Source organism: Lissotriton vulgaris, chromosome 4_1, assembly GCF_964263255.1.
Source record: "Lissotriton vulgaris chromosome 4_1, aLisVul1.2, whole genome shotgun sequence".
NCBI lineage: Eukaryota > Metazoa > Chordata > Amphibia > Caudata > Salamandridae > Lissotriton > Lissotriton vulgaris.
In genome coordinates this window covers 1,366,863,780-1,366,874,393 of record NC_141691.1, presented here as the reverse complement: position 1 = coordinate 1,366,874,393, position 10,614 = coordinate 1,366,863,780, and the positions used below count along the sequence as shown (strand labels likewise).

At 42.1% G+C, this 10,614-nt stretch overlaps 1 long non-coding RNA gene across 4 annotated transcripts; it reads left to right on the top strand.

The window, feature by feature from the left end:
- Window positions 1-6,711: 6,711 nt before the first annotated feature.
- LOC147723994 (uncharacterized) lies at window positions 6,712-8,841 on the top strand. 4 transcript variants are annotated; one of them, XR_015310069.1, is made up of 5 exons: window positions 6,712-6,783; window positions 6,900-7,035; window positions 7,727-7,825; window positions 7,932-8,007; window positions 8,637-8,841. It is a non-coding gene; the product is annotated as an uncharacterized LOC147723994 (long non-coding RNA). The 4 variants fall into 4 exon arrangements; XR_015310068.1 differs by having other exon boundaries at window positions 6,900-7,040; XR_015310071.1 differs by lacking the exon at window positions 7,727-7,825.
- Window positions 8,842-10,614: the final 1,773 nt, after the last annotated feature.

Here is a 10,614-nt window from a genome sequence, read left to right as displayed (position 1 = left end):
TATCCAATCCGCTTCCGACAATATTATGGCTGGGCCTGGTGCAGGTGAGGATGATGATATGATTGCTGGTGTACGTAACGGATGTGAGGGAAAGTCACTGCCTTCGGCCACAGAAGTGGACCTTGACGCCAGATGGCCTGCTGATTCAGTAGTACTTCTGCCGGTTCCTTCAATTTCCTGCCGCTCTTTTTCGAACGGAGTGTCTGACAGAGCTAGCCAATGTTTGTACTTTGTAACATCTGCTTCAATAAAAGGAATGAATGCTTTGCTGGCCAGTGCCTTTTTATACAGTGGATCCAGAATGATGGCACAAATGTAATGTTGTTATGTATGCATTTTTTTAAGCCTTTTATTGTCAACTAGGTGGGTTAATAAGCTCTCTGCCAACGGATATGCGTATTGCTTGTCAGTATCATCTTTGAACGTTGAAGACACCGCCTTCAGTTGGTGCTCTAGCAAGCGCAACAATGGGATAGCTTTGCCCAAAGTACAGTCCTCCCTGCTGACTTCACGCGTGAAGACCTCAAAAGGACAAAGCATGTCTGTCAGGCTTTTAACTAGGTCCCATTCATCCAACTCTAGCCTCATGTTTTTCATAGAAGAACCTAGTGCAAAGACATACTCATTGATTACCAAGCACTGCTCAGACGCTCAAGCATGTAGAAGGTTGAGTTCCAACGTGTTACCAGCTCCTGGATGAGTCTTCTCACTGGCACTCTACGTTCATGTTGAAGTTTCCTCAACTGCTTCCGGGACTTAAAAGAATGGCTGAAATGTGTGCAGATTTTTCGGCAGGTGGTCAGTAACTTGCTGTCTGTGATTTATTTTTTCAAGAAATCTTGAACAATGTTATTGCTGTGCTTCAAACACGGCACTCTGAAATTGCCACCATCATTCATGGCTCTAACTATATTGCTGCCATTATCCGTGGAAACATAACCAATCATGCGCTTTCTTGGATGCAGCCATTCAAAGAATTTACTGTTAAACTCCTCCAAAATGTTTACTGCAGTATGAGATTTCTCCGTGGCAAACATGGCTACTGTTGCATGTTTCCGACTAGCTTGAAAAATTGTCAACAACACCTGCAGACATCTTTTCTCTAACCCCTGCAAAAGAGACCCAGTGTGCAGTGATGCACATGTAATCAAGGGCTTGGCAACTGGTCCACATGTTTGTCGTTAGGTGGATAGTGTGAACAGCACTCTTCTGCAAAGCTGCCCCAATCACCTCCAGCACATCTTGATGTAGTGCTGGAACCGCAACTCTGGCAAAATAGGACCGGCTAGGAACCTTCCATTTAGGGCATACTGTTGCCACAACTTGTTGAAAACCCACCCCTTCCACAAAAGAAAAAGGGAGAAGGTCCAGCGCTAACATTTTAGCCAGCATTGCATTATAAAGACGTGCCGTTGGGTGGTTGCGTTCCAATGGCGCCTCCGACCAAAACATGCTTTTAATGGTGGTCTGGACCGTTTTCATATGTGATGAGGATGCAGACCTCTTCAACCCAGTTAGGCTCATTGATTTACTTTTTCGCATTGGTGTCTCTACCAGACTACTGTGCCTCCTTGATGTTGTTGGGGTAGAGGAGGGTGTGGCCCCTACCACTGCAGTGCTGCTGCCAGGGGTTCTGTGTGTTTCAGAAAAAATATCTCTTGCTTGTTCACCGCCCCCCTGCACGATCATCTCCTCTTCGTCATCAGACGCAATATCAATGTCTACATTTGGATTTGTACTTTTGGCTTCCCGGATCTTACTTAGGTGTGCCTCCCACTGGATAGTGTGGTGTTTTTGGAGATGACCTCTCTGGCCTCCGGTACCATAGTGGTACCAAGCTTACCCCGACTAACTACAGTTTTACAAATCGAACAAATAACTAGATTTTCCGGCTTTTTGCTAACACTATAGAAGCCCCTAACTGGGGAGTTGAGATGTCTGGTGGTGGTGGTGGAGGAGCTACTTTCAATGCCAGAGGAAGTGGAGGATGGGCGTGGCCGAATTTGACTCTGTTGTGCACTTACAGTTACAGCACCACTACTTGAGGTAATGGAGGTCAAGCTGGATGGAGGTCCCTGCCTGCCCTTCTGAAGAGAAAATATGGCAGCTTTAGGTCATGTTGGTGTAGTAGTTACCTGTGTTGGTGGGGGTACCAGTGCCACGCCGCCCACATCCCGCCCATCAGCAATTCAGGATAGGGTAAACATGTCTGTCTGCTGCATGCCCGCTGGGGCTGGAATGACGACTGTGATGACTGGGTCGTTATCATCAGACTGTTCAACAGCAGCAGAATCCACCACTTCTACTTCTTGTTCATCGTCATCACCCATAAGTGAAAGCCTTGCTGGAACTTTCCTTTTAGGCTTACCTACCTTTGTCGGCTCATGGCGTACCTCCCTCTCAGACTGCATTGGTGGGTTCTAATCAAGATCAAGATCATCAGAAGGAAGGGGGCTTGATGAAGAACTTGTACTAGCCTTCCTTGACCTTTTTCTTGCTGGGGATCTGGAAGACAATGGATCATCAGGAGGAGTGACTTGCTCAGATGATACCTCCGCTTGAAACTCGATTTCCTGATGTGCCCCTACTTCTGGAGGAACAAGCATTGTGGGCAGTTGTGCCTCTCTATGCGCCACTCTATGTGCCTCCCCATGCACCTCTACTTGCACCTCTACTTGCGCCACTACTTGCACCTCTACTTGCGCCTCTCCTTGCATCTCTCCTTGCACCTCTCCTTGCGCCTCTCCTTGTTGCACCTGTGGTTGTCATTGCGGCTGTGGATGAACACTCGTCAGATGAGTTACACCCTGCGTTGATTGGATGCTACTTTCTTGCGATGAGTCAATGCGAACATCACTGGTCGATGGTGATTGAGCAATTAAAGTGGCTGCCTCTGCGGCACTCATGGCCTTGGGCCCAACTTGGTGTGGTGGTGGCACTAAGACCAATGAAGCTGAGGTGCTTCTCCCAGCTTGGTCCCCGGTGGACACCGCTGCTGCAGGCATAGTTTTTTGTTTCCCAAAAAAAGTGTCTGTTGGCACACCAGTCTCCTTGGTAAGTGGCGCCACTTGCTTCTTCTGCTCCTTCTTACTGGCAGTGGGACTGGCAACTTTCTTGGTAGAGGAGCTATAGCCACCTTTTTTTGGGCCCATCTTCTTAAGATGTTAGAAGAACAGCTGGCTGCAGTTGAACGAGTTGCAGAGTTGTCTGTGGCCACACGTGATGTCACGTGATGTTGTGCTGCACACACCACAGTAGGACTTCTTCCTGACACTGATGATGAACGATGAGGATGATTTGTGGTTCTCTTTGTGCACCTAAAAGCAAGGAAGTCAGAGGAACATCAGTTAAATAAATTTTGCATAGGCCATGCTTCAATTAATATTTGAAACTAGGCATTTATTATTATTACAACACACCCAAAAACGGAAAGACCAAAAATAAAAATTGCAATTATTTCTAATCAAAAATGGATGTTTACATTAATAGAAGAGAGACCACACAGAGAGAGTTGTTTCATGCACCACCGAGTACCCCTGGGCATAATGGATGAAATGAGGCAGACTGGGTGCAGGCCTATGGCACAAAGCACACTGCCTGGCTTCAAATAGGCCCCTTGACCCCCACCCAAATGGCCAGGCCCTGGACCAGGCCTCAAAATGGCCCCCACCCACATGGCCAGGCCCTGGACCAGGCCTCAAAATGGCCCCAACCCACATGGCTAGGCCCTGGACCAGGCCTCAACAAACACCCAAAAAATCGAAATACACACAACATCACCTCAATCCAATGCCATCCATGCCCTAAATGATGTTTAAATTCAAGAGACCCCACAGAAAGACTTGGTCCATGCACTACTGAGTACCCCTGGGCATAATGGATGAAAGCAAGGCAGACTGGGTGCCGGCCTATGGCACAAAGCACACTGCCTGGCTTCAAAATGACCCCTAGACCCCCACCCACATGGCCAGGCCCTGGACCAGGCCTCAAAATGGCCCCTACCCGCATGGACAGGCCCTTGACCAGGCCCCAACAACACCCAAAAAATCAAAATACACACAAAAATCACCTCAATCCAATGCCATCCATGCCCTAAATGATGTTTAAATTCAAGAGACCTCACAGAAAGACTTTGTCCATGCACCACTGAGTGCCCCTGGGCATAATGGATAAAAGCAAGGCAGACTGGGTGCAGGCCTATGGCACAAAGCACACTGCCTGGCTTCAAAATGGCCCCTAGACCCCCACCCACATGGCCAGGACCTGTACCAGGCCTCAAAATGGCCCCCACCCACATGGCCAGGCCCTGGACCAGGCCCCAAAAACACCCAAAAATCGAAATACACACAAAAATCACCCCAATCCAATGCCATCCATGCCCTAAATGATGTTTAAATTCAAGAGACCCCACAGAAAGCCTTTGTCCATGCACCACTAATTACCCCTGGGTCTACTGGCTAGTGTGGCTTTACACACACCCCAAAATTAAAAAAAATCCACATATAACAGTGAGCTATTCAATTCCATGACATAAATGATATTTAAGTTCAACAAAACTCACAGAAACAGTTGTATCATGCACCCATGACTAACCCTAGGCCTACTGGATACTGTGCCTACCCACAATATATTTGTTAAAAGTTGTGAAAAAGTTTAAAAATTGTAGTTGCAGCAACTGCAATGCCCCAAACAAACCACACCAACTTACTTGTAAAATCTCAAATCCAAAAGTAATCCAAAAGTGATCCAAACAAAAAGTCCTCAAATACAAATATCCAGCAGCAGCCGCCATAAAAGTAATCCTTCCAGCTCCAGAAACAAATGAAAAGTGACCAGGACATGGACAAAGCACTGGGAGGAGCCTGCTGAACAGGAACAGGAAGTTGGAGACTCTCCGGCACTTCCTTCCTTCCACCCCCCCAAAAATGGACTCCTTGCACAAAAAAGTGCAGCTAAATGTCAATCTGAGGAGTTATTCTTATCCAAATCATCATTTTCAGAAGGTTTATGCTGCCTGGGGTAGATTTCTGGGGCAGAATTGCAATTTTTGCAAGTTTGTGAAAGCGAGCTGTTCAAATCTCCTGCCGGATGTCAGCTGCGTGGCGCATCTACGTGCTCGCAATAGTTTTCTAGCGCAGTGCGTGATCGCGGGCCCTTATGACGTATTCGCATTCAGCAACTTACGCAGTGCAAGATGGCGGGCCGCTATGGCGTACTTGCGGTCGAAAAGTCTAGCGTGATCACGCAGCCAGATCCAAAATGGCGCAGCGCTTGCAAACCGGGAGGTAAAACAACTCAGTGAACTCAGAATCACGGTAAGTCAACGCCGCTCGCACAAGATTGTATTTTTGAAGCACGACCAAGCAAAAAAGTCCGCCAGCTTGCGAATTGCGAATGTTTTGACAAGTTCGCGCGATTCGCGGACCACGAAATTGCCAAAAATTTGCAAATTACGCGAGCGGAACTGATTTTCAGGCCACACTTAATATGTATTTAAAAGGGAATTTTAGTCTTGGCATTGTGGTTATTTTTCCAAGTCAAATTGGCATTTTAAAACTGCTAGCAAGCTGCAATGGCAGGTACGAGACATGTTTTAAAGAGCTAGTTAAGTGGAGGGGCAAAAGTGCTGTAGGCCCATTAGTAGCATTTAATTTACAAGTCCTAGGTATATTGTGAACCACTTTACCAGGGACGTATAATTAAATTAGGTACGCTAATCAGAAATAAGCCAATTTTAACATGGTTTAGGAAGTTAGCACCAGCACTTTGGCACTAATTAGCAGTGTTAAAGTTCACAGAGTCCAAAGGCCAACACAAACTAATTATGAAAAATACGAGGGATGAAGGCAAAAATGTTTGGGGGGCTATCACCCTAGAGCTGACAGGTCTAACATTGCACTTGTAGAAATGAAACATAAACCCGATGAGTTCCATTGGAGAGTACTAGAAAAAATCAGAACCCCAGATCACAAAGGAGGCCTTAAGATCCGTAAAAAACGAGAAGTATTCTGGATCTTTTCTCTTCACACCCATAAAAATGGCCTAAACAGCGATACTCCTTGGGAGAATGCCATTACTTGATTCTGAGTGTCCTTTTCTTTAATAAAATAGGAATCACTATACCATATGTACATATGCTAGTGATATAGATCAGTATCTCTAATGTAGACATTTTATAGAAATAATTATGTACAATAACCCTTTGTCTGTATGAGGCTGTATGTTTTATTTTGCTGTGATGCATCGTTATCCTTATTTGTTCACCCTCTATGTTATTTAGTTTTTAAACAGTAGTTACAACTATTATAATGTAATTTTTTATTTATTTCCCCTTTTTCTGGCTATTAATGATAGATACTGTGAAGAAGTGGTATGAAAACATTAATAACACCGATAGATCGGCATAAACCATGTTATACCTTTTGACTTATTAGCACATAATTTCTGATTGGTGTCGATAGATTATACATCTAAATCGAGCTTCCTCTGCTCTGTCCGTCTTTTCATGGGTTTTTGTACGGACATCAAGAATAGCCAACATCGCATAAACATCTATAAACCATTGGAGAACACAGCTTTTTCTTTCATCGTCCTTCGCTTTTTTTTTTTTTTAATCATGATAACTTTATCGAACGAACACGTAACCCATCTGCAGACACTAAAAATGGACTATAAATAGCCGCACAAAACCCAGAAACTATCTCTATACTTCTTCCTTCCGTGACGTCAGACGCCGGAAGGCTGCCGATCGGAGCCTTGTTAGATCAAACATCCACATTACAGGTATTAGAGTGTTTTGCTGACCGTTCTCGCGCTACTTAGACCATTACATTTAAGTCTGGGAGTTATCTAATATAAATAACTGTGGCCTGCTTTCCGGTTTTATGTTTTTGCCACAGTAACAATCCCGAAGTTATGCCATTATCGGTTTGTTGTGTATATACCGGCGCAAAATATCTCGAGACTACCAACTATGCATCTAAGTCTCTGAAATAATTGCCACAGCTCCGTGACACCTGCCTTTATCTACATAGAGTAAGGTATTATTTACTTTATTTACAGATCTCTGTTCTATTTATTAACTATGATGACCCGGACGGAGGTTTTGTTATATAATATGTAGAAGGAGTATGTTAAAAGACAGGGCAGGAAATATCGCTTTGGCCTATATCAGTAATATTACTTACAGACCATCGTTCATATTAGCCCTTATTTTACAAAACAATCTTTTAGCTATAAGTTTATATGTATGTGATAAATAGGTGTATTGTTATAATTACGGGCTCTACAAACTGACACGATTCGTTTATACATACAACAATGAGAAATGTTGTCATCAACCTAGCGTAAAGATGCTTTGATCAGTATAAAAATATCTTTATCAGTTAGGATAATACCAGAACTTTATACATGTTTCCAAAATAAGAACAATTCAATGGTGTACTAGCCAGTGTTATTATGAAGTATTCTTCTCCTTTCTGGAAACCTTGAACTATCTAGTATTCTGAGGTGACAGAATAAGGTAATTCCCCGTATAAAACGTAGGTCAATCTTTATAACTCTGAGGCCTTGCACTATTTTGGTGCCTATCGATAATTATAGTATTTTAGTTTAATAAGAACCATCACACCTCAACATTACAGACATTGTAACCTTATATGTAACATTAGCTTAAGTCATCATCTGTCTGACTTATAAATTATTCTTTTTATTTATTATTTTTTAGAAATCCTTTGGTCTTTATTTGTGACCATTTTTAATTAATCCTGTACTCTGAAGACACTAAATAGAAAGGACCATCACTATATAAAATACATTATCTCAAGTAAGTTTATCATCACACATGAATGAGAACATGAGTATGTTTATCTATCATCCTCTTTTGATGCCCTTCGATATTACATACATTTTATGCATTTCGTAATTCATAGGTATTAAGGATTACATCGTTCCTTTCAGCATAGCAGAGCCATCCATATCTTGCTGTGTGTTTTCTCCTGTTTTTAAGTAAGTCGATATTGATTATATCGATAATGATTATATTAATAAATATTCAGCACATCGTACTAAATATCTTGCAGTATGCCAATCAGAAATACAGCATAGCTATTTATATTTATGCTTTGCTAGGTGTTTTTTTTTCAAGCTTTAAGTAAGTCGATAGTGAATACACTATAAAAAAAGACTTAGCACACCCCACTGAATATCTGTCAGTAGGCTATTTAGAAATTAGACTTTTTATCCACCAAGTGGTTTTCTTTCAGAAACTTATCTACATACTCAACAGTGTATGATATTTCAGCCTTATATATATATTTATAAACAAGTGAAGCTTTGGTTATTTTAAATATAAGAGTCCTTTTTACCAACATATCATTTTTGAACCTCCCCATTCACGGTGATGCAATTGTTTTACTCTTAATAGACAGGTATGGAATTTCTTTGCTATATAAAAGACTCGATGGAGGTGCTCGCAAAAATAGGACTATGTCTTTGTTATTAATTTGTGTGATTACATGACTATATAAGAAATGTCCATTAATTATTAGATTATATGAATTTTAAATTCTGTCAGGCATTGTTGATACTTTTGGTTTAATATGAGTTTTTTCCTTACAATATGTTTATTTTTACAGGTGTGGTAATTTCCTGAAGAAGGCGTATGTTACGCCGAAACGCGCGTCGATAATTACTACTGTATTATGTATTTTTAATTTTGGATGATTTGTTATGTGGATATTATGTATTGTTTGTAAACATGAGATTTTATCTGTTATGTTTGACCTCTCCTACGTACTAAAGTCGGTACAGAATATATAATAAAATACGCTGTAATTTTTAGACATTTGTTTTTTCATGTTTTTTGTTGAGCCCTCCATGTAGCATTGTCATTATTATTTTATAATTGCCTAGGAAATATATTTTCTCACACTAACGTTGCACTTCATCACATTGCATCTCTCTGAATCTAGACTCATATTTCTTCTAGTGCCTCACCACTCACTATTTTGGATGCTTATCAAACCGTGGATAGAAAATCATAGATTACATTGTTTTTGTTGTTCTTGTCACATCAAAAAGGACTCCATCATTGTTTAAAGAAAACATTGCTCACTCTGAGACCCTCACAACTGAAACTCCATTATGTGTTTTAATGTCTTTCATAATTGTACAAATCAAAATGTCTTTGCCGACTGACCTCATCTTTATCAATCTGTGTCCAACCACCACCCCAGATCTATAACAATGTATTGTCCTTTGACTGAAGCCTGTCCCAAATGAATCTGACACAATGTTTGACAAAACTATTGCAGTAACTTCCAAAAGAATCATGCCACTCTCCAAGAATGAGCATACCAAACTTTCCATGTTCTTCTATACCATCCCCTAGTACGGCCCAATACTCTTGCAGTAGCTCACAAGCCTCACTGGAAATGCCCTCTAACCCTCTTCCTTCTGTGATATCATACATCCAAGATGGTTCATGGCCCCTCTAACTACTAAAGGATCATCTTCTCCATCTAGACCTTACACTATTCCTTGAAAAACCTGGATGAAGAAGGGTTCTTCCTCAGCCAGCTGCTCAAAACCCCTAGAAAACATCATTGGCACATCCTAAACAGTTTGTAGCACCACCTGACATGTCTGCCTCCTTACCATCAATAGAACTTGCTTTATCATGAAAATCGGATGGAAGCCATAACCCTTTATTTCTCTCTGGTCATGTTGGAATGCAGGCACTACTCTGAACCGATGTCCTGCCTCCAACAGAAGTTTTTTTTTGTTGAGCTGTCAGTCAATATGCAAAAAGATTTACTTCCATAAGCCCCCCCCCCCCATTGTAATTACAACACTTGAGTCTCCAGTCACTGCATTCCTTTAAATGTGTTGAATTCCGATCCACCACACAGTTGCTCCAAATTGGTAGATATTCTGCCCTCAAACTATTTTTTGCATCAAACAAAAGCAGCAGGGATCCTTTGCTACCTTTATCTAATTGTGTAATTCTGGAACGAGCTCCTAATCAGCTTATAAGCCTTATGGTAGAGACACTGTCCATTTTCAACAAGACATTGCAACACTGCCTTCAGCTTTGATGATTGATGTGTATCATCCTTTCTACTAAAGGCCTTTTATTCCCTGGTGGCGTAAATGAGCTCCCCCTCCATATATACTTTCCGTGTCTGGTGGCTCAGTGGACAGATGCGTCCATTGCAGGGGCCTGTGTTTGAACTCATGGTCACAGGTTCAAATCCCGGTGGGTCCACTCAGCCTTTCATCCATCTGTGGTCAATAAAATGAGTACCATTGAGTTGGGTAACTATGAATATCTGTTATTCAGCGCCAAGAGACCTCTGATTGAACGTGTCCGTACTGTTCTAGCACATAATCTGGGGACGTGCCCAAAACTGCCCAACCATTCAATGCATCCAAGTTCTCTAGTCAATAGATGAGCACTAGCTCAATGGTATGTCTACGATGATCCACATGCCTCAGCCTAGTACAGTAGACACAGCACCTTGGCAAATAGTTGCATGTATCAAAAATGACAAAAACAAGCGTCACAAGCTATTTTGCTCTCTCAAAGTGGTACAAGGGTTTTCTGCATGCATT